We start from the raw sequence: 24033 nt of genomic DNA on the forward strand, positions 1-24033 counted from the left end.
AGACTCTTATGAAAGAACCATGAAACTACAGGGGCCAATTTCCTGCACAGGGATTAAGCTTAGTCTTGGACTATTTTTGGGTGTTCAATTGTGGGACAAGTTGGAATGGGAAGTAAACATGGACAAGCTGTACAAGAAAGGCCAAAGCCAGCGCTACTTTTTGAAGGCTGAGGTGTGCTGGGCAGCAATAATACAACAAAAGACCCAAACAGACTGAGCAAGATCATTAGACTGACCGACTCAGTCCTGGGGGCTAAACTGGACACAGTGGAGATGGTGCTGGAGAGGGTAATGGGATGTTGGCAAAGGTGTCCGTGATCATGAAGAACTCTCACCCAGTCCACAAAACACTACATGGACAGAGAGCACACAATGGGCAGCAGACCTCGCTGCAGGAAAAACACTGACAGGTCATTTCTTCCTACAGCCATCGGATTGTACAAATCTACACTCCAATCCATCAAATTAATCTGTTACTCAGCATCATTGTACATCTGTATATCACCTGCACTTCATTTCCATCACTGCCTGTTCTGCTCTAGTCATCTTTTGCACAATACTGTGTGTTACAGCAGTTCTGCATTAAGTACTTAGTACTATGCAGTAATACTGCAACTGTAAACGACCTCATCCGTGGATTACTGTTTCTATCACACAGTAACATTAACTGTGACAGTAACTGTGGCTATGACTGTGGCAATAACTGTAACTGCAATACCTATATATGAGGGTTAGGGTCCTCTATAACAGAAATATGCTACAAAGCCATTCAGGGAAACTGAATATCTCTGTACCAGTCCTTGGTGTGGTAACGTCAGACAAAGCTGTAGACCACTAGAATAACCAGCTGTACTGAGTACTCCTCCTCTTTCCTGCCCGCTTCTCCAACTAAAGTATAAAACATAGCCAAAGTCAAAGCGTATAGTTGTGCAGTTGTGAGGACAACCCACTTGGAGGCCAGTAGACTCGACTTTTTTCCAAACTCAATCACCTTACACCACTTTACACTAGACCTGCACAGTTCAACAACATTAGAGACTGAGTGCATGTGCGCATAATGGAGATATCTGTCAGGGGGTCCAGCAATGTGTGGGTGTCTCATGTAAAATGCATTTTGCAGCATGTAATGTCTGGATAAATGAGTGTAATTAGTTCTATTAAAACATTAACAGCCCCCATCATCTAGCTCGCTGCCTCTTCTGTATACATTTATTATAGTCCTATTTTATTCGATTTATTACAATGGTCAGTGGCTTGTCTAGGCTGAGGTCTAAGCTAGACATAGGTTTTAATTTAAACTAATAATATTATTTTGAATCTCTTCTGTCACATACGTGTTATTTGTGTAAAAATGACTGACATGAGCACTACGAAGGACTGTCAATTCATGGATGCAAACGTATGGATGCAGTTACTGCACAGAACCTGGCCCCAGTTTGAACATAAGACAGCTCTCATTTGAACTAAATTTGTCCTCATTATATCCTGTGTAATAGAATGGCAGGATGTCATGCTTTGTATGTTTTTTACAGACACTGATATGACCCCTACCGAGTGAAGGATTTCAGTGGTATTTATTTCATGGCATTATTTCCATTATTACATTCATGTCATGACATTTTCTATCTCTGTATTCTCCCCATCATCTCATGCCAGGTTTATTAGCATTCCAATGGTTGTGAGCAGCCAGGCCTTCCATGTCTGCAGAAGAAGGCATATGCCTTCATGCCTTTTAAGCTTAGGACCTGGCCTCGAATTCCATCTGCTCGAAGCCCCAGAACTCCAGCCCAAATTTCTCGAGTTGCCTCCTTGCCTCAGCTAGCTTGGTCCGCACTCGCAAACTGATTTATACTTAAATCATCATAGCAGCCACATACATTAATGTACAAATGTCAACAGGTACAGCGGCTGAGATGAATGAGCAGAAAGACTCATGAATGGATGAGTGGGGACACTGACTGACAGTTCAGTTGCCAGCAGGCCTGGCAAAAGCAGATGAACTAAAAAACATAATAGTACCAGCAGGAATGACCTCCTGTATCACTCCTCTACACACCAGAGGTGAAGATGTCTGTTTCTTCCAAACGGATTCCTTCTCTCTATATAGGAGTGCACTTTTCTAGGGGCAGTGGTGGCTCAGCGGTTAGAGCGCCGGGATATCGATAACAGGGTTGTGGGTTCGATTCCCGGGCTCGGCAAGCTGCCACTGTTGGGCCCTTGAGCAAGGCCCTTTACCCTCTCTGCTCCCCGGGCGCTGGAGTTGGCTGCCCACCGCTCTGGGTGTGTGTGTGTACTCACTGCCCCTAACACATGTGAGTGTGTGTTCACTACCAGATGGGTTAAATGCGGAGGACACATTTCGCTGTACAGTCCACACTGTACAGTGACGAATACGTGCACCTTTATGTGGTGGTGTGCTTACACTTTTGCTAAGCATCTCCTGAAGATCACCTAGGAGTCCTTTAGAGGAAAACTCCAAGCACTGTTTCAGATGAAGCGGTGACAATGTACACCATCACAGGATGGATGGCATTAACCTCAAAATACACATAAGCTTCATTATGATGTTGCAAAAAAGTGTAGTGATGAAGGCAGTAATGGAGAGTAAAGAACCTAGAACAGTCAGAAATATCTTATAATAGACTATAAAAGACACAACTATTCATATGAAGTTGGTTCATCACATCACACTTGATGGCTCTGCTGTTTTTCCCCATTACATTATTCCACTTACCCCCAAGAATCTTCCAAGAGCTTTTCAATAGTCATTCCCTCAGCTAGTTCTCCATGCTGCCAATGCAAAGGCTTTCATAAGGTCCTTCACGATTATCAAATCAGGTTTTTCAGGCAACACCTTATTGTGGGCCTCAGACATAGTATCCTCTTCAACAACGCATGATTCCCTCATCAAAGACACAAAATATCAGTCCCAACCATAAAAAGAGAATTACTCAAATCTCTCCAATACCAATATTACACCAACTACTCTTCTGTGATCAACCATAATAAAATCGTTCTTAAACAAACTTACATAACTGTTCTCCTCAACATCCCTCAGGAAATAGCTCTTCGCCATTAAAGCTTTGGTAACTTGGACATACTCTGCATTGGTGGGATCCCTGCACATCAAGAGCAACAAAATGAATCAAATGTATCCAGTAATTCTGTTCATCTAATGGGGGGCATTTCACAAAGCAGGATTCCTCCAATTAGTGAGAAAACTTAAGCCCAGAGTCAAGCCTATCCAATACGTAAAGAGCTGAGGCACGTTTTGTAAGGGGGTTCAGTTCCTAATCAACATCTGGCACTAGGAAGTGGCCACTGCATCATCTGAAAATGCCATCCACTGCCACGTACCATATTACGAAAGTCTTGCCTCAGCACTGTGAATTACACTTTGGGTCTGTTTACTCCTGCCATAAAGAGCCGTAAATCCCAGAAACATCAAACAAGTTACAGCAGCTTCAAGAAAAATTACATTCACTGGTTTGATGGTGGCGTTACAGGAAAGCATTAAGCGTTTTTATTCAATAGCATCTGGTCTGTAGCATCTGTGTCCTACACACAAAATTCTTCTTTTTTTTTTGGTCATTTCTTGATCCTTCCTACTTCAAGATTTTTTTTTTACCAATCCTCACATATCTGGTAGCAAAATACCTGCAATATTTATAATTATTAATAATTATAATGAATAATGTCAACTTGTACCTTTTGAACACTTTGACTTTGAACAAGCCCATTTTAACAAAATCTGTTCAGCACATTATTTTGAGGGGGTATGTCAAGTTTGGTGGACATTTGTCACAAGAAAGCGAGGCCAATAGTACATAACTCTTAGAAACCATTCATCCAGTCAACCTGCAATTTTACATGCTGCATCTTTAGCCTGTTCTATAATAGTCTGACCAGAGGACTTGATATGTCAATTATTGTGGTTGGTATTAGCCAATCACATTCAAGCATACATTTGCCATGCTAAACATTCACCAATCAGGGTGCAACTTAAGGGGATTTATCAATGTAGGCATATTCTATTAACCAGTGAAGTTGCCAGAAATGCCTTACAATAATGCTGTCATATGCTGTTTCCTATATGTTACATTTACAGATACACCATACATAATCGATACCAATACATAAACTTATTGATCGATACACAGTACCGATCCGATACCATTGTTAAATAAATAAACCGTATACCTCACCATGTGGGGGAGATTTAAAGCATCAGGATTGATGTAAACATTATCTCACTAACTTTGTAAAATAGTTATAAATGTATTAAATTGCTATTTATTTGTCACTAAAATAAGAAACAATTGTGCAGGACCTTGGCACAGCATTCACCTTACAATGTGTTCATTTATTTATAAGTATTTATAGGAGACAGTCACACATGCCAGATTTAGTTCTTTTCAAAGGATACAAAAGTCTTCATATGAGATATGACTATTAACAGAATGTTTTTTTAGTTGAAAATGCAATAATTTTGATGATTGGTTATGTGTATTGATTTGTAATTATCATTATCATTGGGCCTGTTGTGCTGGTTCTTTAGGTCTCATTGGGCCTGTTGTGGTTGGAACTTTAAGCCACTTGCCTATTGTCTTTTTTCTATATTGGCATAAAAAAAATCCTAAAACGTAGGCCTACTTGAAGCCATAGCTGACACTCGTGTGACTCCAGTGTTGTGACTGTTTTTTTTTTCATGGTAATTCCTACTCCATCCACTATGTGGCAGTATATTGGAAGTAGGCCAGGTTACAAGCCAAAAGGGAGGGAACTATGAAGCAGCAAGGTGGTTTAGATGTGGCTCACTTCAGGCCTCACTGTAATGAAGATCCTTACTGGTGGAACTATAGGTCCTAACACTCACTGTAAGTTTGCTATCATTTAATTCTTTCTATATTCATTCAAGCTTTGTGTATGTTTTATTCATGAGGTTTTGTGCTGTTCTGTTTTTGCAGAAAGCTTCACTTTTGTCTTGTTTTCTGTTTGTTTGGTTCTCTATATGCAGTCCTTACAACTAACTTGCTCTTCTTATGGACATTGGGATAAACTTTACACACAGAAGACAAATGTATCACTCCTGAATTGACTCTCAGCAACTCAAACCAGGGATTTCCATGGTTTAGACTTTCCTTTCACAAGGAAACACCCAGGATTATAAACTGTTTTCAGAAAGAAGGATGTCTGGAATACAAACCACTTTGTGAGAGCTTGGCACAGCATTCACCTTACAATGTATTCATTTATTTATAAGTATTTATAGGAGACAGTCACACATGCCAGATTTTGTTCTTTTCAAAGGATACAAAAGTCTTCATATGAGATGTCTATTAACAGAATGTTTTTTTTTTAGTTGAAAATGCAATAATTTTGATGATTGGTTATGTGTATTGATTTGTAATTATCATTATCATTGGGCCTGTTGTGCTGGTTCTTTAGGTCTCATTGGGCCTGTTGTGGTTGAAACTTTAAGCCACTTGCCTATTGTCTATTTTCTATATTGGCATAAAAAAAATCCTAAAACTTAGGCCTACTTGAAGCCATAGCTGACACTCATGTGACTCCAGTGTTGTGACTGTTTTTTTTTTCATGGTAATTCCTACTCCATCCACTATGTGGCAGTATATTGGAAGTAGGCCAGGTTACAAGCCAAAGGGGAGGGAACTATGAAGCAGCAAGGTGGTTTAGATGTGGCTTCATGAGGTTTTGTTCTGTTGTGCTTTTGCAGAAAGATTCACTTTTGTCTTGTTTTCTGTTTGTTTGTTTCTCTATTTGCAGTCCTTACAACTAACTTGCTCTTCTTATGGACATTGGGATAAACTTTACACACAGAAGACAAATGTATCACTCCTGAATTGACTCTCAGCAACTCAAACCAGGGATTTCCATGGTTTAGACTTTCCTTTCACAAGGAAACACCCAGGATTATAAACTGTTATCAGAAAGAAGGATGTCTGAAATACAAACCACTTTGTGAGAGCTTTCCAACTCCTATGCTTTGGATTGTTTCTATGGACTTCAAGTAAGTACCGTTAATAAGAGGGTGAGTACAGACAAAATTTTACCCACCTTCAAGCACTAGTGAGCAGTTCACAAGAAATCTGCAGGCTCTCTTAAGTACTTGTTTTGTAAATTGTGATCTGGCTATTCTAAGGGTAGTAGTATATTTCAGATGTCTCTCTACACTACAGCTGATTTTGGATTTATATGCTTTATGGATGTTTAACTGTTACTATATTACATTAAAAATGGTTAAAATAGGCAGTGTCACAGTAGTGATTTATTCATTATGAAAATGCGCTACATGCATGTTTAGAACCTCTAAAGTGCAAAACAAATCTGTTTGTTGAAGAAGTTAAGGTCTGTCATTGATTTTAATTTCTTCTCTGTTCTTCAGTAGGTTTGTTTGTCTTTAAGTAACACCAGCAGCTCTTTATCTCTGAGAGTTTTTGATTTCCGCACATTTTGTCTTTTACCATCAACAGCACCTGTTGCAGGAATTCTGGCTATTCTGATTAAATATCCTTGTCCAAATGGAAAGTCTGGAAATGTTGAGGAAATATAATGAGTGTAGTTTCTCTGTTCTCCATCGTTTTTTTTAGTCATGTTTGAGGTTTTAAGGGATTTGTTTGTGAGTGAGAGGAGGGGCAAAGTGAATATCTAATGATCCAATATCAAACTAAGTTGACTGAGCTTTCCAAACTCAAGGTTCTCAAACTCAAATGTGTTTGGATTTTAAGTGACTGTGTTTTTTTAGCTCATTAGTAAGAAAGCCCGATTAATTTCTGTGAAGTTTCATTTACTAGTGTTTGAAAATGCAGCTTCTCCTAGTCTGAGAAATATGTGGAAATAGTACCACCAGTTAAAGTGATGAAATTGGGTATGATGTCCGGTCCTCTATCACAGAGAAAGGCTTCACCTCTGCTGCCTGGAATCTGTTGTGCTCTCCGGAAACATTGAGAAGGTGCTACACCAAGACCTTACCCAGTCATACCAGTCAGGTAAGTGATGGTTTACTTTATTCAAATCTTTATTCAGTCAAATGATTTTAGTTGCTGGACCAGGGATAATGGAAAAATCAGCTGATCTAACATTAAGTCTAAATAAAAATAGTTTATTTCTAGTGTCTTTTGGACCTAAAAGGAGAACTTCTGTTTTGTTACTGTTAAGAAGAAAGAAGTTATGTGACATCCAGAGTTTTATATCCTATACACAGTCCTCCATTTTTTTCAATCTAAATTTATCAACATGTTGGGCTGATATATAGAGCTGTGTGTCATCTGCAATGGCAATGGAAATTATAACTGCCCAGTGGTAACATGTATAATGTAAATAATAGCAGTCCTGAAATAGAGTATTGTGGAACTCCATATCTTACTTGTGTAATTTGATGATAAATCTTTTATCTTTATAAACTGATGGTGTTCAGTTAGATATGATTTGAACCACGGTAGGGCTGTTCCTGTGATTCCAACCATTTTCTCTAATCTTTCTAGTAGAATAGTGTGAACTATTGTATCAAAGGCTGCACTGCGGTCTAGTAGGGCTAATAAAGAATACGTAGCCTTGATCAGAGGCAAGAAAGAGATCTTTGTAATCTTCACTAGGGCTGTCTCTGTGCTATGATGGGGTTTGAATCCAGATAGAAATTTCTTATTCATGGATGGACTAGGAGATTTGGTTTCTTAATTAAAGGTTTCATGACTGCTAATTTAAGGGTTTTGGGTACATGCCCTAAGCTAAGGGATGAATTTACTATTGTTAAAAGAGGTCTGATTATAATTGGGAGTATTTCTTTTAGTATTTTAGAGGGAATTGGGTCAAGTGTACAGGTTGTGCAATTTGCTGAGGAAATCTTTTTTTAGTTCTGGCTGTGGAAGTGGGTAGAAGGCTTCCAGCCTTTATTCTACAACCAAGTTATGTTCTAAAGCAGCTATACCAGGCAATTTTGATTTAAGGTCAAATGTTTGATTTAATAAGGAGTGTTGGATTTGTTGTTTAATGCTTTCTATTTTATTATTAAAATAGTCCATAAAAACATTACTGGTTAAAGAAGCTGGAATCTTGGGACACTTGGGTCGTCCGCCATTGTTTGTTTTAAGGTACGAGTTTGATCACTGTACCACTGTGCGCGTGGAGCCACCTTGTCTACGGTTAATTGAAGGGTATTTTAAAGACTGTTTGTTAATCTATCTAGCTATGTTTAATCTAACGCAGTGTAAGCTAAGGTCGGTAGGTCTGGGAGGTTTTCAGGAAACTGTACAGTGGTCATTGGGTTATTGCATGCTTTAAAAAGTGGCAAGGGGCCAAATTAACATTTTGCCTAAGATGTAGCTCATAGGAGATTAGATAATGGTCTGATGTTACTAAGCTTAATGCTAACACCCAGGGTCAGGACTAAATCTAGGGTATGATTACAGTAATGTGTGGGTCCAGTTACAGTTATCTAATATCGATGCAAGGGTCTTTGTTAATGGATTGTCTGCTTTTTCAAAATGAATATTAAAGTCTCCTACTATTATAACTTTGTTGTTGCACACTGCCAAGTCTGCAGCAAAATCACTCAATTCTTTTAAAAATTCAGAGTGTGGTGCTGAAGGCCTACAAATAATAGTGTGAATGCATTTTTATTTGTGGCTGGATTTGATATATTAACGTAGAAAATCTCAAACAAAGTGAATTTGATAGTGTTTTTGAATATCAAGCGTTTTCTGGTAGATTATGCATACTCCACCTCCTCTGCCTGATAATCTAGGGCTATGCACATATTTATAACCTGCAGGGGTGGCTTCATTTAGTGCTAAATATTGATCAGGTCTAATACAGGTTTTCAGACATCTGTAGTAGAGATGTATTCATTCTCCATCTACCTCTTCTAAGCCTGTCTGAATGTATATTCACACAAAGCTAAACAGGTGCATGGTCCGACAGGGAAATAGCGTTGATAGTGCTATCAGTGATATTATTGGTTAGACTCTGGGAGATTAAAATCAAGGTCAAGTCTTGGGTAGGAATTATGGCAGTGGTAGTAAAATGTGCATTTCTGGTTTCTAGGATTGAATCAGGTCATTGTCCACCATCAGCACGTGAATGGCAGCTCTATTCTTCGGCGTTGAGGTACCTGATTATTTACTTTTATCTAATATCCCATTTAAGACCTAATTGAAGTCTCCTGCCAAAAGCATTTGTCCTTGGGCATTTCCCAATGTATTAACTCCATGAAAGAAAGATGGGTCCTCCATGTTAGGAGCATAGATATTACACAGTGTTATTTACCCCCCCTCCCCCCCCCCCCCCCAATTTATATTGGCTTCTATATAAATAACTCTACCATTACTATCCTTATACTCTCTCAGCAAAGTTCAACCTCCTATGGACCAAAATAAGAACTCCATAAGAACTATTAATATTCCAGGAACATTAACATTAGCACTATTTGCCATTCATATGATAAGATAACAAAACTGAAATAAAAGATTGGCATAGCAATCATTCCATGCCATCTGACCTTCCTAATTTCAAAATATAGGCTACTGCTTTTGTACCAGTGAACATTATTAGGATACCTGTAATTCTAAATAGAACCAGCATAGCCAAACAGGCCAACAAAAATCTTTTCTCCACAGCAGAGGAGAGAACATGAATTTAACAAGAAGAGAATCCTCAGCTGGCTACTGGAGACATTTTTCTGTTCATGTCCACAAAACTAACAACAAAGAGAAAAAAGGAAGAAAAAAAAGAAGAGAACTTAACTTGGGTCAGTGGAATGTCTGAGACGTCTACTAGGTTATAGCCTAAACAGCTACACAAAGCTATCCAGACCAATCATACCTCTCAGTCTCCTTGTGCTAGTGGATGTTTTATAGTTTATTCTCCATCAGTAACTTGCTTCTTGATGAACTTGACAGCTTCTGTTGTAACGTCAAACTTTGTTTCTCCTCTTCCACGCAAACTGGAGCGCTGCAGGAAAGACTAAAGGAAACCTCACTTTCTTGTCACGCAGCAGCTGTTTCGCCAATCAGAACGTTTTCCTCCTCTCAACCAGCTTCTTCGACATGTATGGAAACAAGGAAATGTTGCTTCCACTCCGCACTACACCTCCTTTCTCCCTCACAGCTTTTAAGACATTATCTCACTAACTAACTTCTGTGTTTACTTTCGAGGAATATGGTGGCCATGGAGAGGCACTGGGAGCATTAGCGTGACCAGGGCCAGCCCAAGACTTTATGGGGCCCTAAGCAGATTTTCATTTGGGGCCCCCATACCACTACCTTAGCACCAGATGCTTCATCATTCCGTATGCTGCACTGTGTGTATTGTACCCATTAGCATTTTTTGTAATTAGCTTACATCGTACACAAAAATGTTCTAATTAATTTTTACTTTTAAATACAGAGTGATGTATACATGTTCAGTATCATTAGCAGACAAGACACTGCATTTACAGTAAACAAGTTAATGAGATTTTTCTTAATTTTTCCTTCAACAGATGTAGAAAAGTGTGAGAAAGGCACCTATTATTGACCGGTCCCCTAACTCTGACCACCTCTGCATATTGCGCAATTTCCTTTTTCTCCCTAGGACAGAAAAAAGAAAAACATTGTCTATGGCTCTGCATGCTCCAGCAGAGAGGGCAACTACTCCAGATGGTGTTCTCATTGTTGGAGATTTTATTGTAAGACCCTATTAAATATCGGGCCCAAAGAGTAATACTGCGGTACCTGTGGCCTGGAAGACCTCTAGTACACTAAATTCCAGACACCGTTTGGAAGAAAACAGACGGCAGGATCGAGGAAGCAAGCCATTCAGCTGACTCTTCGCGCTCCACTGCTGACTGCAGGTTTGACATTCTGTCCTCTACCACCAAGAAAGGCTACACCTGTGCTGCCTGAGATCTGTCAGGTAAGTGATAATTTACTATATTCAAACCATTTGTTCTTCCCTTTCTCTGCTTGTATTAAAAAAGTAATATTACTATCACTTGCTCACATTTAAACAAACCCTGCAGTATCGAGCATATATTGAGAACAGAAAATTGGTTTTAACAGTCTTGGGGGACAAAAGGAAACCTACGTATCAATTCTTACCAGTACCAGTAACTTCCACAAATAAATTTAAATTTAGACTGTTAAATATACAACCTAAGTCAGGTATGCCAGGCAGATTCTCCACCCCAGATCCCTACTACCTTAACCAGTAATATATTTTTATACATTTTTTATAATACAGCCTGTACACTCGACCCAATTCCCTTTAAAATACTGACAGAATTACTCCCAATTATAATCAGACCTTTTTTAACAATAATAAATTCATCCCTTACCTAAGGCCATGTACCCAAATCCCTTTAATTTGCAGTTATAAAACCTTTAATTAAGAAACTAAATCTTGGTCCTGGTGTACTGTCAATTACAGACCCATCTCAAGCCTGACATTTCTTTCCAAGATATTAGAAAATGCTGTGCCTCAACAACTCTGCTTATACCAGAGTAAAAATTAAATGTATGAGAAATTCTTATCTGGATTCAGACAGCCCAAGTGAAGATTACAAACGATCTCTTTCTTGCCTCTGATCAAGGCTACGTACCCCTACTCGCCCTCAGTTTAGCCTTTGACACTATAGATAACACTATTCTCTTTGAAAGATTAGAGAACATGGTTGGAATCACAGAAACAGCCCTATTGTGATTCAAATCATATCTAAACGAACCCTATCAGTCCGTATTTCTAAATTACACAGAAGTCCGATATGGAGTTCCACAATGCTCTATTTAAGGGTATCTATTATTTTCATTATAGATGTTACCACAGGGCAGTTATAAGCAGACAGGATGTTAACTTACAGATGCAGATGACACTGCTCTATATATCAGCCAAACCTGATAGTAACTCTAGATTAAAGAAAATTTAGGACTGTGTGTATGTTGTTGGACTGTTCTCATATGCAGGATGTCTGCATTTCATCCATAAGGAATCATCATTAGCCCCCACCATCTCCTTTCCAAGACTACCCCATGGGACTCACTATATTCAGTTTCTATACATGTATTGACTTTCTTTTGTGTTACAGGTTCTCAGGAACCCCATCAACCCAACAAATGTATTTTCATCGGCAACTGTGTGGCTCACTGTCTGAACTGTTTGTTCTGCAACTCTGTAACATGTAAGTGATCATTCAGTTTCTATACATGTATTGATTTTCTTTTTTGTGTTACAGGTTCTCAAGAAATCCGTCAACCTCTTCTTCTCCCTGAAGGTGTTCCGTCGAACAAATATATTTTCATCTGCAACTGTGTGTGGTTCGCTGTCCATCCTTCTGCAACTCTGTAACAGGTAAGTGATCATTCAGTTTCTATACATGTATTGCCTTTTTATTGTCTTACAGGCTTTCAGGACCAATGTCCCCCCCCCCTTCCTGATGGTGCATACAGCCAACAAGGGTCTGTCCATTGCAACTGTTTGTGTGGCTTGCTATCTATCTGTCTGCAAGTGTGTAACAGGTAGGTGATCATTCAGTTTCTATACATGTATTGACCTTCTTTTTTTGTCTTAAAGGTCTTTCGGACCGCATGAACCAAGGGTCTGTGCATCTCCAACTGTGTGTGACTCGCTACTCTCTGTCTGCAAGTGTGTAACAGGTAGGTGATCATTCAGTTTCTATACATGTATTGACTTTCTTTTTTGTCTTACAGGTTTTTTGGACCTCATGAACCAAGGGTCTGTGCATCTCCAACTGTGTGTGACTCGCTACTCTCTGTCTGCAAGTGTGTAACAGGTAGGTGATCATTCAGTTTCTATACATGTATTGCCTCTTCGTTGTCTTACAGGCTTTCAGAACAAATGGCTCCCCCCTTCCTGATAGTGTATACAGCCAACAAGGGTCTTTCTATTTCCACTGTGTGTGTGGCTCGCTATCTATCTGTCTGCAAGTGTGTAACAGGTAGGTGATCATTCAGTTTGTATACATGTATTGCCTTTTTGTTGTCTTACAGGTTTTCAGGACCAATGGCTCCCCCCTTCCTGATAGTGTATACAGCCAACAAGGGTCTGTCCGTTGCAACTGTTTGTGTGGCTCGCTACTATCTGTCTGCAAGTGTGTAACAGGTAAGTGATCATTCAGTTTGTATTCATGTATTGCCTTTTCATTGTCTTACAGGCTTTCAGGACCAATGGCTCCCCCCTTCCTGATAGCGAGACACACACACAGTATCAATGGAAAGACCCTTGTTGGCTGTATGCACTATCAATCTGTCTGCAAGTGTGTAACAGGTAGGTGATCATTCAGTTTCTATACATATATTGACTTTCTTTTTTTGTCTTAAAGGTTTTTCGGACCGCGTGAACCAAGGGTCTGTGCATCTGCAACTGTGTGTGGCTCGCTACTATCTGTCTGCAAGTGTGTAACAGGTAGGTGATCATTTAGTTTCTATACATGTATTGACTTTCTTTTTTTGTCTTAAAGGTCTTTCGGACGACATGAACCAAGGGTCTGTGAATCTGCAACTGTGTGTGACTCGCTACTATCTGTTTGCAAGTGTGTAACAGGTTGGTGATCATTCAGTTTCTATACATGTATTGACTTTCATTTTTGTCTTACAGGTATTTCGGACCGCGTGAACCAAGGGTCTGTGCATCTGCAACTGTGTGTGACTAGCTACTATCTGTCTGCAAGTGTGTAACAGGTTGGTGATCATTCAGTTTCTATACATGTATTGACTTTCATTTTTGTCTTACAGGTATTTCGGACCGCGTGAACCAAGGGTCTGTGCATCTGCAACTGTGTGTGGCTCGCTACTATCTGTCTGCAAGTGTGTAACAGGTAGGTGATCATTTAGTTTCTATACATGTATTGACTTTCTTTTTTTGTCTTACAGGTTTTTTGGACCGCATGAACCAAGGGAATGTGCATCTGCAACTGTGTGTGACTCGCTACTCTCTGTCTGCAAGTGTGTAACAGGTAAGTAATCATTCAGTTTGTATATATGTATTTCCTTGTTGTTGTCTTACAGACTTTCAGGACCAATGGCTCCCCCCTTCCTGATGGTGCATGCAGCCAACAAGGGTCTGTCCATTGCAACTGTGTGTTAGGCTCGCTATCTATCTCTCTGCAAGTGCGTAACAGGTAGGTGATCATTCAGTTTCTTAACATGTATAGACTTTCTTTTTTGTTGTCTTAGAGGTTTTTTGATCGCATGAACCAAAGGGCCTGTGCATCTGCAACTGTGTGTGACTCGCTACTATCTGTCTTCAAGTGTGTAATAGGTAGGTGATCATTCAGTTTCTATATATGTATTGACTTTCTTTTTTTTTCTTACAGGTTTTTTGGAACGCATGAACCAAGGGTCTGTGCAACTGCAACTGTGTGTAGCTCGCTACTATCTGTTTGCAAGTGTGTAACAGGTAGGTGATCATTCAGTTTCTATACATATATTGACTTTTTCTTTTTTGTCTTACAGGTTTTTCGGACCGCATGAACCAAGCATCTTTCCATTGCCACTGTGTGTGTGGCTCGCTATCAATCTGTCTGCAAGTGTGTAGCAGGTAGGTGATCATTCAGTTTCTATACATGTATTGCCTTTTCGTTGTCTTACAGGATTTCAGGACCAATGGCTCCCTCCTTCCTGATAGTGTATACAGCCAACAAGGGTCTTTCTATTTCCACTGTGTGTGGCTCACTATCAATCTGTCTGCAAGTGTGTAACAGGTAGGTGATCATTCAGTTTCTATACATGTATTGACTTTCTGTTTTTTGTCTTACAGGTTTTTCGGACCGCATGAACCAAGCGTCTTTCCATTGCCAATGTGTGTGTGGCTCGCTATCAATCTGTCTGCAAGTGTGTAGCAGGTAGGTGATCATTTAGTTTCTATACATGTATTAACTTTCTTTTTTTGTCTTACAGGTTTTTCGGACAGCATGATCCCCTCCCTCCCTTCCTGATGGTGGATCTGTCCTTCAAGGGTCTGTGCATCTGCAACTGTGTGTGGCTCGCTATCTATCTGTCTGCAAGTGTGTAACAGGTAGGTGATCATTCAGTTTCTATACATGTATTGACTTTCTTTTTTTGTCTTAAAGGTCTTTCGGACCGCATGAACCAAGGGTCTGTGTATCTGCAACTGTGTGTGACTCGCTACTATCTGTCTGCAAGTGTGTAAAAGGTAGGTGATCATTCAGTTTCTATACATGTAATGCCTTTTTTTTGTCTTACAGGCTTTCAGGACCAATGGCTCCCCCCTTCCTGATAGTGTATACAGCCAACAAGGGTCTCTCTATTTCCACTGTGTTTTTGGCTCGCTATCAATCTGTCTGCAAGTGTGTAACAGGTAGGTGATCATTCAGTTTCTATACATGTATTGCCTTTTTGTTGTCTTACAGGCTTTCAGGACCAATGGCTCCCCCCTTCCTGATAGTGTATACAGCCAACAAGGGTCTCTCTATTTCCACTGTGTTTTTGGCTCACTATCTATCTGTCTGCAAGTGTGTAACAGGTAGGTGATCATTCAGTTTCTATACGTAGATTGACTTTCTTTTTTTGTCTTAAAGGTCTTTCGGATCACATGAACCAAGGGTCTGTGCATCTCCAACTGTGTGTGACTCGCTACTCTCTGTCTGCAAGTGTGTAACAGGTAGGTGATCATTCAGTTTCTATACATGTATTGACTTTCTTTTTTTGTCTTACAGGTTTTTCGGACCGCATGAACCAAGGGTCTGTGCATCTGCAACTGTGTGACTCGCTACTATCTGTCTGCAAGTGTGTAACAGGTAGGTGATCATTCAGTTTCTATACATGTATTGCCTCTTCGTTGTCTTACAGGCTTTCAGAACAAATGGCTCCCCCCTTCCTGATAGTGTATACAGCCAACAAGGGTCTTTCTATTTCCACTGTGTGTGTGGCTTGCTATCTATCTGTCTGCAAGTGTGTAACAGGTAGGTGATCATTCAGTTTGTATACATGTATTGCCTTTTTGTTGTCTTACAGGTTTTCAGGACCAATGGCTCCCCCCTTCCTGATAGTGTATACAGCCAACAAGGGTCTGTCCGTTGCAACTGTTTGTGTGGCTCGCTACTATCTGTCTGCAAGTGTGTAACAGGTTGGTAATCATTCAGTTTCTAAACATGTATTGACTTGTTGTTGTCTTACAGGCTTTCAGGACTAAGGGCTCCCCCCTTCCTGATGGTGAAACAGCCAACAAGGGTCTATACATTGCAACTGTGTGTGACTCGCTACTATCTGTCTGCAAGTGTGTAACAGGTAAGTGATCATTCAGTTTGTATTCATGTATTGCCTTTTCATTGTCTTACAGGCTTTCAGGACCAATGGCTCCCCCCTTCCTGATAGCGAGACACACACACAGTATCAATGGAAAGACCCTTGTTGGCTGTATGCACTATCAATCTTTCTGCAAGTGTGTAACAGGTAGGTGATCATTCAGTTTCTATACATATATTGACTTTCTTTTTTTGTCTTAAAGGTCTTTCGGACCACATGAACCAAGGGTCTGTGCAACTGTGTTTGGCTCGCTACTTTCTGTTTGCACGTGTGTAACAGGTAGGTGATCATTCAGTTTCTATACATGTATTGACTTTCTTTTTTTGTCTTAAAGGTCTTTCGGACCACATGAACCAAGGGTCTGTGAATCTGCAACTGTGTGTGACTCGCTACTATCTGTTTGCGAGTGTGTAACGGGTAGGTGATCATTCAGTTTCTATACATGTATTGACTTTCTTTTTTTTTCTTACAAGTTTGTCGGACCGCATGAACCAAGGGTCTGTGCATCTGCAACTGTGTGTGACTAGCTACTATCTGTCTGCAAGTGTGTAACAGGTTGTTGATCATTCAGTTTCTATACATGTATTGACTTTCATTTTTGTCTTACAGGTATTTCGGACCGCGTGAACCAAGGGTCTGTGCATCTGCAACTGTGTGTGGCTCGCTACTATCTGTCTGCAAGTGTGTAACAGGTAGGTGATCATTTAGTTTCTATACATGTATTGACTTTCTTTTTTTGTCTTACAGGTATTTCGGACCGCGTGAACCAAGGGTCTGTGCATCTGCAACGGTGTGTGGCTCGCTACTATCTGTCTGCAAGTGTGTAACAGGTAGGTGATCATTTAGTTTCTATACATGTATTGACTTTCTTTTTTTTTCTTACAGGTTTTTTGGAACGCATGAACCAAGGGTCTGTGCAACTGCAACTGTGTGTGGCTCGCTACTATCTGTTTGCAAGTGTGTAACAGGTAGGTGATCATTCAGTTTCTATACATGTATTGACTTTTTCTTTTTTGTCTTACAGGTTTTTCGGACCGCATGAACCAAGCATCTTTCCATTGCCACTGTGTGTGTGGCTCGCTATCAATCTGTCTGCAAGTGTGTAGCAGGTAGGTGATCATTCAGTTTCTATACATGTATTGCCTTTTCGTTGTCTTACAGGATTTCAGGACCAATGGCTCCCTCCTTCCTGATAGTGTATACAGCCAACAAGGGTCTTTCTATTTCCACTGCGTGTGGCTCACTATCAATCTGTCTGCAAGTGTGTAACAGGTAGGTTATCATTCAGTTTCTATACATATATTGCCTTTTCGTTGTCTTACAGGCTTTCAGGACCAATGGCTCCCCCCTTCCTGATGGTGCATACAGCCAACAAAGGTCTTTCCATTGCAAATTTGTGTGTGGCTTGCTATCTATCTGTCTGCAAGTGTGTAACAGGTAGGTGATCATTCAGTTTCTATACATGTATTGACTTTCTTTTTTTGTCTTACAGGTTTTTCGGACAGCATGATCCCCTCCCTCCCTTCCTGATGGTGGATCTGTCCTTCAAGGATCTGTGCATCTGCAACTGTGTGTGGCTCGCTACTATCTGTTTGCAAGTGTGCAACCGGTAGGTGATCATTCAGTTTCTATACATGTATTGACTTTTTCTTTTTTGTCTTACAGGTTTTTCGGACCGCATGAACCAAGCGTCTTTCCATTGCCAATGTGTGTGTGGCTCGCTATCAATCTGTCTGCAAGTGTGTAGCAGGTAGGTGATCATTTAGTTTCTATACATGTATTAACTTTCTTTTTTTGTCTTACAGGTTTTTCTGACAGCATGATCCCCTCCCTCCCTTCCTGATGGTGGATCTGTCCTTCAAGGGTCTGTGTATCTGCAACTGTGTGTGACTCGCTACTATCTCTCTGCAAGTGTGTAACAGGTAGGTGATCATTCAGTTTCTATACATGTATTGCCTTTTCGTTGTCTTACAGGCTTTCAGGACCAATGGCTCCCCCCTTCCTGATAGTGTATACAGCCAACAAGGGTCTTTCTATTTCCACTGTGGGTGTGGCTCGCCATCAATCTGTCTGCAAGTGTGTAACAGGTAGATGATCATTCAGTTTCTATACATGTATTGACTTTCTTTTTTTGTCTTACAGGTTTTTCGGACCACATGAACCAAGGGTCTGTGCATCTGCAATTGTGTGTGACTCTCTGCTATCTGTTTGCAAGTGTGTAACAGGTAGGTGATCATTCAGTTTCTATTCATGTATTGACTTTCTTTTTTTTGTCTTAAAGGTCTTTCGGACCGAATGAACCAAGGGTCTGTGCATCTGCAATTGTGTGTGACTCTCTGCTATCTGTCTACAAGTGTGTAACAGGTAGGTGATTATTCAGTTTCTATACATGTATTGACTTTCTTTTTTTTGTCTTACAGGTTTTTCGGACTTCATGAACCAAGGTTCTGTACATCTGCAACTGTGTGTGGCTCGCTACTATCTGTTTGCAAGTGTGCAACAGGTAGGTGATCATTCAGTTTCTATACATGTATTGACTTTCTTTTTTTGTCTTACAGGTTTTTCGGACCGCATGAACCAAGTGTCTTTCCATTGCCAATGTGTGTGTGGCTCGCTATCAATCTGTCTGCAAGTGTGTAGCAGGTAGGTGATCATTTAGTTTCTATACATGTATTAACTTTCTTTTTTTGTCTTACAGGTTTTTCGGACAGCATGATCCCCTCCCTCCCTTCCTGATGGTGGATCTGTCCTTCAAGGGTCTGTGTATCTGCAACTGTGTGTGACTCGCTACTATCTCTCTGCAAGTGTGTAACAGGTAGGTGATCATTCAGTTTCTATACATGTATTGCCTTTTCGTTGTCTTACAGGCTTTCAGGACCAATGGCTCCCCCCTTCCTGATAGTGTATACAGCCAACAAGTGTCTTTCTATTTCCACTGTGGGTGTGGCTCGCCATCAATCTGTCTGCAAGTGTGTAACAGGTAGGGGATCATTCAGTTTCTATACATGTATTGACTTTTTCTTTTTTTTGTCTTACATGTTTTTCGGACCACATGAACCAAGGGTCTGTGCATCTGCAACTGTGTGTGAGTCGCTACTATCTGTCTGCAAGTGTGTAACAGGTAGGCGATCATTCAGTTTCTATACATGTATTGCCTTTTCGTTGTCTTACAGGCTTTCAGGACCAATGGCTCCCCCCTTCCTGATAGTGCATACAGCCAACAAGGGTCTGTCCATTGCAACTGTGTGTGTGGCTCGCTATCTATCTGTCTGCAAGCGTGTAACAGGTAGGCAATCATTCAGTTTCTATACATGTCTTGACTTTCTTTTTTTGTCTTACAGGTTTTTCGGACCGAATGAACCAAGGGTCTGTGCATCTGCAATTGTGTGTGACTCTCTGCTATCTGTCTGCAAGTGTGTAACAGGTAGGTGATTATTCAGTTTCTATACATGCATTGACTTTCTTTTTTTGTCTTACAGGTTTTTCGGACTTCATGAACCAAGGTTCTGTACATCTGCAACTGTGTGTGGCTCGCTACTATCTGTTTGCAAGTGTGCAACAGGTAGGTGATTATTCAGTTTCTATACATGTATTGACTTTCTTTTTTTGTCTTACAGGTTTTTCGGACCGCATGAACCAAGTGTCTTTCCATTGCCAATGTGTGTGTGGCTCGCTATCAATCTGTCTGCAAGTGTGTAGCAGGTAGGTGATCATTTAGTTTCTATACATGTATTAACTTTCTTTTTTTGTCTTACAGGTTTTTCGGACAGCATGATCCCCTCCCTCCCTTCCTGATGGTGGATCTGTCCTTCAAGGGTCTGTGTATCTGCAACTGTGTGTGACTCGCTACTATCTCTCTGCAAGTGTGTAACAGGTAGGTGATCATTCAGTTTCTATACATGTATTGCCTTTTCGTTGTCTTACAGGCTTTCAGGACCAATGGCTCCCCCCTTCCTGATAGTGTATACAGCCAACAAGTGTCTTTCTATTTCCACTGTGGGTGTGGCTCGCCATCAATCTGTCTGCAAGTGTGTAACAGGTAGGGGATCATTCAGTTTCTATACATGTATTGACTTTTTCTTTTTTTTGTCTTACACGTTTTTCGGACCACATGAACCAAGGGTCTGTGCATCTGCAACTGTGTGTGAGTCGCTACTATCTGTCTGCAAGTGTGTAACAGGTAGGCGATCATTCAGTTTCTATACATGTATTGCCTTTTCGTTGTCTTACAGGCTTTCAGGACCAATGGCTCCCCCCTTCCTGATAGTGCATACAGCCAACAAGGGTCTGTCCATTGCAACTGTGTGTGTGGCTCGCTATCTATCTGTCTGCAAGCGTGTAACAGGTAGGCAATCATTCAGTTTCTATACATGTCTTGACTTTCTTTTTTTGTCTTACAGGTTTTTCGGACCGAATGAACCAAGGGTCTGTCCATTGCAACTGTGTGTGTGGCTCGCCGTCTTTGTGTCTGCAAGTGTGTAACAGGTAGATCATCATTCAGTTTCTATACATGTATTGACTTTTTGTTGTCTTACAGGCTGTCAGGACCAATGGCTCCCCCCTTTCTGATGGTGCATACAGCCAACAAGGGTATGTCCATTGCAATTGTATGTGTGGCTCGCTATCTATCTTTTTGTAAGTGTGTAACAGGTAGGTGATCATTCAGTTTCTATACATGTATTGACATGTATTCTTTTTTGTGTTACAGGTTCTCAAGAAGTCCATCAACCTCATCTTCTCCCTGAAGGTGTATCCTTCTAACAAATATATTTTTATCTGCAACTGTGTGTGGTTCGCTTTGTGTGGTTGACTTTTTGTTGTCTTACAGGCTTTCAGGACCAATGGCTCCCCCCTTTCTGATGGTGCATACAGCCAACAAGGGTCTTTCCATTGCAGCTGTGTGTTTGTCTCGCTATCTATAGTGCTCTCCATAATTATTGGCACCACTGGTTAAGATGTGTTCTTTAGCTTCTAATAAATTGAGTTTTTTTCTAAATAATATAGGACCACGATAGAAAAAAAGAGTAAAATCCAACCTTTAACTCAAGTGAATTTTAAGGGGGGAAAAAATCCCTGACTGAGAAATAATTATTCTTTATAAAATCACCTGTTCCACAATTATTGGCACCCCTAACATTTCTTAGGAAATAAATGTAATTAAAGTATTTCTGTCAATTCTACAGTAGTTTACGAAGTTGATCAGAGTATGTAGGAACATTTAATTAGTAATTCACAACTTCCAGTTTCCCTGGGGTATAAATAAAAGGTCTCCAAAGCTCACTGTTACAGAATTGCAACAAATGGTAGCTTCTTGGGGTCACAAAGTCTCCAAAACAACCATAAGGCGCTATCTGCATGCCAACAAGCTGTTTGGAAGGCATGCACGGAAAAAAACTTCTCACTCTCAATCATAAACGCAAACGTTTGGAGTTTGCTAAGCAGTACTGGAACTTCAACTGGGACTGTGTGCTTTGGTCAGATGAAACTAAGATAGAGCTTTTTGGCAACAAATGCTCTAAGTGGGTCTGGCGTAACACAAGAGCTGAGTATGCAGAAAAGCACCTCATGCCCACTGTGAAATATGGGGGAGGATCAGTGATGCTGTGGGCCTGTTTCTCTTCCAAAGGCCCTGGGAACCTTGTTAGGGTGCATGGCATCATGAATGCTTTGAAATACCAGGACATTTTAAAGCAAAATCTGGTGGCTTCTGCCCAAAAGCTGAAGATGGGTCGTCACTGGGTCTTTCAGCAAGATAATGACCCAAAACATATGGCCAAATCTACACAGAAATGGTTCACCACACACAGAATCAAGCTCCTCCCATGGCCATCTCAGTCCCCAGACCTCAACCCCATTGAAAACCTGTGGGGTGAGCTGAAGAGGAGAGTGCAGAGAAGAGGACCCAGGTCGCTGGATGATTTAGAGAGATTGTGCAAAGAGGAATGGTCAAAGATCCCTCTATCTGTATTCGCCCATCTTGTGAAACATTATAAGAGAAGATTAGGTGCTGTTTTGTTGGCAAAAGGGGGTTGTACAAAGTATTAACATCAGGGGTGCCAATAATTGTGGCATACATGATTTGATGTTAAACAATTATTTCTTAATGTGGGTTTTTTTTCCTACTGAATAAATTCACTTAAAGTTAAAGGTTGGATTTTACTCTTTTTTTCCATCGTGGTCCTATATTATTTAGAAAAAAACTATTTTTATTAGATAATTATGGAGGGCACTGTATATATCAATCTGCCTGTATATATCTATCTTTATTGTTTTTAATTGATTAGTGAAATAATCAGCCTGGTCTCATGGGATATACGTACCTCTGACCACTTTTTAGGTTTAAGATATAGGGGAACTGGGTCCTTTCTACTGATTAAGGGTGATTTATCTAGCTAGTAGGGAACAGCTAGCTTGGTGGCTAGGCTAATGCAGCCTCTAACATAGCATCAGGTACACAGCGAGCTGTAGTTGTGGCCATTCTCATATAGTTTGGTGGTTAAATCAGAGGTTCTTTTAACATATCTCTGACCAAAAGCTTATACGAAGATAAGGGAACGGGAGACACTGTCTGCTCATTCATTAGCGTAGAGTGAGGTGTCAGCTGAGCTCGTACATTAGCTAGCTAGTGCTAGGTGGCTAATGAGGAGCGCTTGCTAGATAAAGCAGCTGGTGTTTTCACTGTGGTTGAGATCTCGTATGCTGTACTAACTGATTTCATACTGGATCTAATTGTGTGTAATTATGATCTTTCTCTTTTTTACAGCTTTGAACATCTATTCATCATTGATTCTCATTATCTTTCTCTGCCTCTTGCAGGGACCAGGTAGACACGGGGACAGGTGAGTTAATGGTAGAGTTTATGTTAGCTGGTTTTCTGGTTAGTTTTTATGACCTGTGGTGCTCTGTGGTGCATTTTGGTGACGAGTCTTGCACTGAATGTGTTCTTGTGGGTTGGAGCCATTATCCGTAATGGCATGCAGCTTATACAGTATCCTCCCCTCTGACACTGCCTCAGTGAGTCCACCTCCACACCCACATCATCACTGGCCTTTTGGATCAGTTTGTTCAGTCTGTTGGTGTCTGCCACTCTCAGCCTGTCCCAGAATGCACTTGCACTTGCTGCCACAGACTCATAGAAGATCCTGAGCATAGTCTGGCAGTTATTGAAGGACCTTAGAAAATAGAGACGACTTTGGTCCTTCCTGTAGAGGGCGTCAGTGTTCTTAGCCCAGTGTAGTTAATTGTCAATGTAAACTCTTAGATATTTGTAGTTCTCCAGTGTCCACATTGACCCCCCCTGATGGACACAGGGGTCACCAGTGCCTTGTCCCTCCTTAACAGGTCATTTTGTTAAATAAATTTTCATGAGTTGCTGAACAATAACAAAAAATGGTTCAGCTTCCAATCCTCTATGAGGAAACATATGTCATGTTGATTTGCATGTTCTGTGTATGTATGAAAATGTATTAAAAAAATAATAATTCCAGAAAATGCAAGAACATCTGAAGCTTCAGCTAGTGAACAATGCTTTGCCAATGTAAATGCACACCAAGTTATTGGTATGTATTTTTCACACCTAAAATGTTGTTCACAACAATTTGGAAGGGTAAGGCTGTTGAAAAGCCACTTGTCCTTATTTGTGCAGGTCTGTAATTAGCATGCCACTGTTATTCAGTATTTTCCTAATTCCAGAATGGGAACATTTGTGGCGATTTGTGTATCTTCCAAAAAGCTTTCCTTGAATGAACATATTGTC

Source organism: Salminus brasiliensis, chromosome 4 (genome assembly GCF_030463535.1).
Source record: "Salminus brasiliensis chromosome 4, fSalBra1.hap2, whole genome shotgun sequence".
Lineage (NCBI taxonomy): Eukaryota > Metazoa > Chordata > Actinopteri > Characiformes > Bryconidae > Salminus > Salminus brasiliensis.